The 8,087-nt window shown below is 36.6% G+C and overlaps 1 pseudogene; it reads right to left on the reverse strand.

The window, feature by feature from the left end:
• Window positions 1-1,749: 1,749 nt before the first annotated feature.
• Window positions 1,750-8,087, reverse strand: part of LOC106144146 — an 8,316-nt pseudogene continuing 1,978 nt past the window's right edge.

The following is an 8,087-nucleotide window of genomic DNA, read 5'->3' on the forward strand; positions in this document are numbered from 1 at the left end:
ATTGTGAGACCTGCAAAAGTATTATTTTATATACAATGTTTTACTATATATAGTATGAAAACCAGCTATACTATGTGTGCAAGTGCCTGCCCTAATATTCATTATTATCATTATTATTATTGTTATTATTAGCTATAACAGCAAGTTTGCCTACCACTGTAGTGGCCTGGGTGAGAATGGCTCATATAGGTTCATAAGTTTGAATACTTGGTTTGGAATTGGTGAAGCTGTGTGAAAATGGTTAAGAATTATGACCTTGTTGAAATATCTGTCACTCTAGGCAAGTTTGGAGGTTTCAAAAGGCAAGTGTTTAAGTTGGAGTTCTTAAAGTAACAGATCTTATAGAATGAATCTATCTAGAAAGGAGACGTATTAGCATGACTTTTAGGCTGTGCTCCAGCTAATCCATTAACAGCTAGCAGTAAACAAAGTCCAAGAATCCAGTAGCTGCTCAGTCTACATGACTGGATATCTCAGCTAGATTTCCTCAGTATACACTAAAATCCCAAAGAAGTTGGCTCCAATGCCAGTGAAAGAATAGACTTGAAAGCAGACAGGCCAAGAGCAAAAGCTTCCTTAGTCCATCTCTTTATATAAATCTCCAGGAGAAGGTGTGTTCCAGATTAAAGGTGTGTAATTTGCCTTAAGAGCCAAATTAGAACTGGATTTTCCTACTTCAAAACTCAAGCAAAATCCCCCCATTGGTTTGCCCTCCGTTGTTTGGATTTCAGTTAATTCCAGATGTAATCAAGTTGACAACAAAGTATAGCATTACAAGTAGCACACCAGTGTGTTCTTCTGCCTCCTTGTGGATTAAGATGTGAGCTCTCAACTGTTGCTGCTACTATGCCTTTGCCCCGCCGTCACAGATTCTAGCCCTCTATAGCTGCAAGCCCAATGAAACACTTTGTTTAAAAAGTCGCATTGGAGTTAGTGGTTTGTCAGAGCTATAGAAGAGAGAAACCCAGACAACCAACTTAGGTTCCAAAAAGAACCACGTCCAGCAAATGAAATTTTCATTACAGACTATGAAAAGGCTGAGTCATTTTAATAAGATGACATTTGTGAAAATTTTATGTAGTTGAATCTTATCACAGAAATAAATACTTTTTTTTAAATTTTGTGCAGACTAATTTAGAAAAAAGCAGTGTGAAAAGGGTACAGTTAGATTTTGAGAATTTTAATCATTGGCTCAATCCTACACAAGAGCTTTCACTATGTTTTTATTTGGAAGGCAAGATATGGTTTCAGTGGTTACTCCAGGTTATATTTTCACACCTGAAGATTTGGAGGTAGGAACTACAGAAGAGCAAGGAGAAGAGAGATTTTTATCTTTCTGGGTTACTGCAATTGTTTTCTAGTTGATTCCATTTACCTGAAAATGATGTTGGGGTAGATCTAGAGAGGGGAGAAACAGGGAATGAGTGATAATGCAGGGAAAATGTAGAAAATCTGGAGGAGGGGGAATTTAAATTGGGGATAAGATGAAGGTAGTCAATACGGGAGATGGAGGAAGAACAAATACTTATAGGATGTTTGATACATCATCAAAGACTCATTATGTGTTACATAAAATTACATACAAAACATATCTGTGATTATAATATATGCATTGCGCGCACACAGACACACACATCTTAAATGAAGTTATATCGCTTGAGTTGACAGTGCCTCTTCCTAGATACTTGGCACCTACCCCAGCAACTCTTAAAACCCCTTATTTTTAAATGAGTCAAAATTTTTATTTATTCACTTTTTGCATTTGAAGTATTCTTCAGTGATATCCTTGGCCTGAGATTCTTTGCTATAGTCCTCAACCACTGTATAACTGCACCCAGCCACTTTCCATGACTTCCCCTCTTGATCAGTTTTACAGAGGTCTACCTATTTCCCAGTTTCTTGTTGTCATCAACCTTAATTGGGTTGATTTGGTGGTTATCACAAAGTTCCTCCATCAACATGACATACATAGGCTCATCACAAGTGTACGTAAGCACACAAAGATGGAGTTGGCTCTTATCTAAGGCTTTGGCAGCTTCGTGTAAGCCACCTGCTAGGGAATCAGGTATGAGGATGGTCTTCCATACTCTTATAGAGCAGTACTGGCATACATTACACCTCCAGAAACAAATGCCTGCCTAGGCCATAGCTGTGGATTACAGGTGAGGCCAAATCTTGAACACACCCAAGCATCCACCTCCACACAATTTATCAATTGCAGGGAAGGAGGGGTGTAGGGGAGGGACTTAAAACCTTTTAATATGATATTTTAAGCTCTATTAAATGTTCAATGAAATCTTAAAATGTTAAATAGTTCTATAAAACAATATTTATTTTACCATGAAATATAATTGTCATTCTGGTATTACAATTAGCATTGATACAGAAATTTTAATAATGATCTATTTTTAGGAATTTTTAATTTTATTTACACTTATAGAGAGTTTCATGTATAGCAAAATAATAAGACAAAAAAATTGATTTATAACATTTGGGATGCCTCTGGATAATATGTATTATAAGTCTTTGAAAAATTGCTCTAGAAATTTTTTAAAAAGTTTTTTAATTTTTAATGTGTATGAATATTTTGCCTGGACATATGTCTGGACACCATGTGCAGGTCTAGTACCATAGAAAATAGAAGAGGCATTGGAGTCCCTGGAAGTTGAGGTGAAGATGGTTGTGAATCACCACGTGTGTCTTGGGGATAATTCAAGTTTTCTGGGAGAGTAGCAAGACTTCTCAACCACTGAACCATCTCATAGTCCCCAGAAATATTCCCGATATACAAATGTTAAGTGTAAAATTTTATATATTGGCGGATATATATATGTATGTGTGTTTCTATCATATATATAATATGACAGAAAACTGCTTGGCAATTTTTCTGTGAAATTCTACTTTCATAGTAAAGATAACAAGATGTACAATACCAATCAAAAGTCACAGTCAAAATCGAAGTATGCTTATTCCATGCATAAGAAAATTGACCATGTTATTAAGTATTAAAATAACAATAGTATCTCATATTTCTAAGACACATTATAACTTATAAAATAAGACCAACAGACGGTCTACTCAGGTTCTCTTTAATGACAGTTTTTTTATACTTTATTGTTTTTAATTGAGTTATATAACTTCCCCACTCCTCCTCCTTCTTCCCTTCTTCCCTCCCATCCTCCTCCTACTCCCAAATTACTCAGGAGGTCCTTGTCTTCTTCTCTTTCCCAGTCAGATCCATGTATTTCTCTCTTAGGGTCTTCTTTGTTGCCTAGATTCTCTAGATAACTGTAGCCTGGTTATTCTTTGCTTTATGTCTAAAAGCCACTTATGAGTGAGTAAATATTATATTTGTCTTTCTGGGTCTGGGTTACCTCACTCAGGATGGTTTTTTTCTAGTTCCATTCATTTGCCTCCAATGAAACAAATTTCAAGATGTCATTATTTTTTTACTGCTGAGTAGTACCCAATTGTGTAAATGTACCACATTTTTCTTATCCATTCTTCAGTTCAGGGGCATCTAGGTTGTTTCCAGGTTCTGGCTATTATAAATAATGCTGTTATGAACACAGTTGAGCAAATATCCTTGTGGTATGATTGAGCATCGTTTGGATATATGTCCAAGAGTAGTACTGCTGGGTTGATTGATTCCTAATTTTCTGAGAAATCACCATACTGATTTCCAAAGTGACTGTACAAGTTTGCACTCCCACCAGCAATGGGGCAGTGTTCCCTTTACTCCACATTTTCTCCAGCAAACGTTGTCATTAGTGTTTTTGATCTTAGTCATTCTGACAGGTGTAAGATAATATCTCAGAGTTGTTTTGATTTGCATTTCCCTGATGGCTAAGGATGTTGAGCATCTCCTTAAGTGTCTTTTGGGCATTTGAGATTCGTCTGTTGAGAGTGCTCTGTTTAGGTGCTACCCCATGTTTTTATTGGATTATTTGTGCTTTTGATGTCTAGTTTCTTGAGTTCTTTGTATATTTTGGAGATCAGTCCTCTATCACATGTGGAGTTGATGAAGATCCTTTCCCAGTCTGTAGATTACCATTTTGTCTTTTTGATTGTGTCCTTTGTTTTACAAAAGCTTCTCAGTTTCATAAGGTCCCATTTATTAATTGTCAATCTCAGTGTCTGTGCTACTGGAATTATATTTAGTAAGTTGTCTCCTATGCCTATGTGTTCAAGGCTACTTCCCACTTTCTCTTCTATGAGGTCCAACGTGGTTGGTGTTCTGTTGAGGACTTTGATTCATTTGGACTTGAGTTTTGTGTGTGCCAATAGATATGGATCTATTTGCATTCTTCTACATGTTGACATCCAGTTATGCCAGCGCCATTTGTTGAATATGCTTTCTTTATTCAATTTTATAATCTTAGATTCTTTGTCAAAAATCAGTGTTCATAGGTTGTGGGTTGATATCTAGGTTTTCTTTTCAAAGTCATTGGTTCTCCTGTATGTTTTTATGCCAATACTAAGCTGTTTTCATTACTGTAGCTCTATAGTAGAGTTTGAAGTCAGGGATTGTGACACCTCCAGAATTTCCTTTATTACACAGGATTATTTTGGCTTTCTGGTTTTTTTTTTCCATATGAAGTTGAGTATTGTTCTTTCAAGGTCTGTGAAGAATTTTGCTGGGATTTTTATGGGTATTGCACTGAATATGTAGATTGTTTTTGGTAAGATTGCCATTTGTACTATGTTAACCCTACTTATCCAAGAGCATGGGAGATCTTTCCATTTTCTGATGTATTTAATTTCTTCCTTCAAATATTTAAAGTTCTTTTTTTTTTTTGAGGTTGAATGTTTATTCAGGGGGTTATGGAGGAGGAAGGGTGAAGGGGGGACAGAGAGAGAGAGAGGGAGGGAGGGAGAGAGAGAGAGAGAGAGAGAGAGAGAGAGAGAGAGAGAGAGAGAGAGAGGAAAAAGAGACAGAGAAGGGGGGAAGCAGAGAAGTGGGGAGAGAGGTAGAAGCGAAGCTGCCTCTCTGAGAGGAAGATGGAAAAGAGCAAAATATTTAAAGTTCTTGTCACATAGGTCTTTCATTTGCTTGGTTAGAGTTATCCGAAGGTATTTTATGTTATTTGTGGCTATTGTAAAGGGTGATGTTTCTCAGATATCCTTTTCAGCTCATTTATCATATGTAAATAGGAGGGCTACTGATTTATTTTTGTACTTAATCTTGTATCCTGTTACATTACTAAAGATATTTATCAGTTGTAGGAGTTTCCTGGTGGTATTTTGGGGTCATGTATGCATACTATCATATCATCAGCAAATAGTGACAGTTTGACTTCTTCTTTTCCAATTTGTGTTCCTTGATCTCCTTTTTTTCTTTGTCTTATTGCTTTGGCTAAAACTTCAAGTACTGTATTGGATAGATATGAAAAGAGTGTACAACCTTGTCTTGTTCCTGATGTCAGTGGGATCACTTTGATTCTCTCTGCATTTAGTTTGATGTTGGCTGTTGGTTTGCTGTATATTGCCTTTATTATGTTTAGGTATGTTCCTTGTACCTCCTCTTTCCAAAACTTTTATCATGAAGGGGTGCTGAAATTTGTCAAAGGCTTTTTCAGCATCTAATGAGATGATCATGTGGGGTTTTTTTCTTTCAGTTTGTTTATATTGTGGATTACATTGACAAGTTTTTGTATGTTGAACCATCCCTGCATCTCTGGTATGATGCCTATTTGGTCATGGTGGATGATTTTTCTGATGTGCTCTTATATTCGGTTTGCCAGTATTTTATTGAGTATTTTTGCATCAATGTCTATGAAGGAGACTGTTCTGTAATTTTCTTTCTTAGTTGCAATTTGTGTGGTTTGGGTGTCAGAGTAACTGTAGCATCATAAAAAGAGCTTGGCAATGTTCCTTCTGGTTCTATTTTTAGAACAATTTGAGAAGAATTGGTATTAATTATTTGAAAATCTGATAGAGTTCTGCAATGAAACCATCGGTAGTTGATGGCTGCTTGTATTTCCTTAGTGGTTAAAGGTCTACTTAATTTGCTTGGCTGGTCTTGATTTAATTTTGGTATATGATATTTATCTAGAAATTTGCCTATTTCCTTTAAGTTTTCCAATTTTGTGGAGTACTGGTTTTTGAAGTATGACCTGATGATTCTCTGTATTTCCTCCGTGTCTGTTACATCAGATTTTGTTATTTCTGATTTTGTTAATTTGGATATTCTCTCTCTGCCTTTTGGTTAGTTTGGATAAAGGTTTGTCTATTTTGTTGATTTTTCTCAAAGAACCAATTCTTTGTCTCTTGATTCTTTGCCGTGTTTTCATTGTTTCTATTTTGTTGACTTCAGCTCTCAGTTTGATTATTTCCTGTCATTTAGTCCTTCTGGTGAGTTTGCTTCTTTTTGTTCTATGGCTTTCAGGCGTTCTGTTAATTCACTAATGTGGAATTTCTCCAGGTTTTTAATGTAGGCACTTAAGACTATGAACTTTCCTCTTAACACTGCTTTCATAAGTTTGCATATGCTATGCATTCATTTTCATTGAATTTTAGGAAGTCTTCAATGTCTTTCTTTCTTCCTTCCTTGACCAAGTGGTGATTCAGTTGAGCATTGTTCAGTTTCCATGAGTTTGTGGGCTTGTTGCAATTAGCACTGTTGCTAAATTCAAACTTTAAGCCATGATAAGACTCAGGGGGTTATTCCAATTTTTTTTTCTATCTGTTGAAATTTGCTTTGTTACCAAGTATGGTTGATTTTTGAGAAGGATCCATGAGGTGCTGAGAAGAAGGTATATTCTTTTGTGTTTGGGTGAAATGTTCTATAGATATCTGTTAAGCCCATTTGAGTCATAACATCCATTTAGATTCTTTATTTCTCTGTTAAGTTTCTGTCTGTCTGTCCTGTCCTGTGGTGAGAGGGTGTGTTGAAGTCTCCCACTATAAGTGTGTGGGGCTTGATGTGTGATTTAAGCTTTAATAATGTTCCTTTTACAATGAGGGTGCTTTTGCATTTGGGGCAGAGATGTTCAGAATTGAGACTTCATCTTGATGGATTTTTCCTGTGATGAATATGAAATGACCTTCTACATCTCTTTCAACTGATTTTAGTTTGAAGTCTATTTTGCTAGATATTAGGATAGCTACACCAACTTGTTTTTCAGGTCCATTTGATTAGAAAATCTTTCCCCAACCCTTTTCTCTGTGTCGGAGACAGCAAAGCACAGCCCCCCTCCACATGTGGTTCCTGAGTTGCAGGAAGTCATAATTCCCTCCAGGCAACCCAGTGGCAGCTAAACAGCGTGTTACTTGAGGGCCAAGGAGAAAACACCTACATGCCACTTGGCAATGATTCTAGTTATAACAATTCTATTTAGTGTACTTGTTCTTCATGTTCTTTTTCTCTTTCCCACACCAGTGGCTTCTGAAAATATGGATGTGCTGTACAGTAATATGAGTCTTCCTGATCAGATAGAGCGGGCAGGCATTGAAGTTGTAAAGCAGGTTATGGGGGGGGGGAGAACCTCACCAATGATAGAACTGGGGAAATTTGAGAAAAATGCAGAAATTCTTTTTTACCTGATTATAAAACTTGGCAAAATAATTACACTGACAGAAGAGAACTTGACTATGATGAATAAAGTTTTTGAGGAACTTAGGACTTTTAGGGCTGTCTGACTATGGCCTTATAAATCAAAACTGGAATTGTGAGGACCAACAATAGGAAGGGTACAACAATGGAATAAAACCCACTGAACTAGGCTTCTGTAACTGCAAGAAGGTAGCCTCTGAGATGAAAGCTTCAGAAGTTGTTTTATGATTAACTCAGCTAAGAATTAAGACTATAGTGGCTGGCATAAGGCTTGGGAACTGGGAAAATGTCATAATGAATGATGATGTTCTGATTTCAAAGAATCCTTTTACTTCTTGTGAACTGCTTTGCCCAGGGAATGATTAACCTGTGGCAAGAAAAAAAGAATCATTTTCCTGTGTAAAATTCACAATAAAAGACTGAGGTTTGAAGATCATGGCAGCAAGAAGCACAATAAAAAGTACTTGCCATGCAGCTGATAGCCTGTTAGCTTGCATCAGAGTCCTGTGTTCATGTACTCATTTTGCCTTCC

Source organism: Microtus ochrogaster, linkage group LG3 (genome assembly GCF_000317375.1).
Source record: "Microtus ochrogaster isolate Prairie Vole_2 linkage group LG3, MicOch1.0, whole genome shotgun sequence".
Taxonomy (NCBI): domain Eukaryota; kingdom Metazoa; phylum Chordata; class Mammalia; order Rodentia; family Cricetidae; genus Microtus; species Microtus ochrogaster.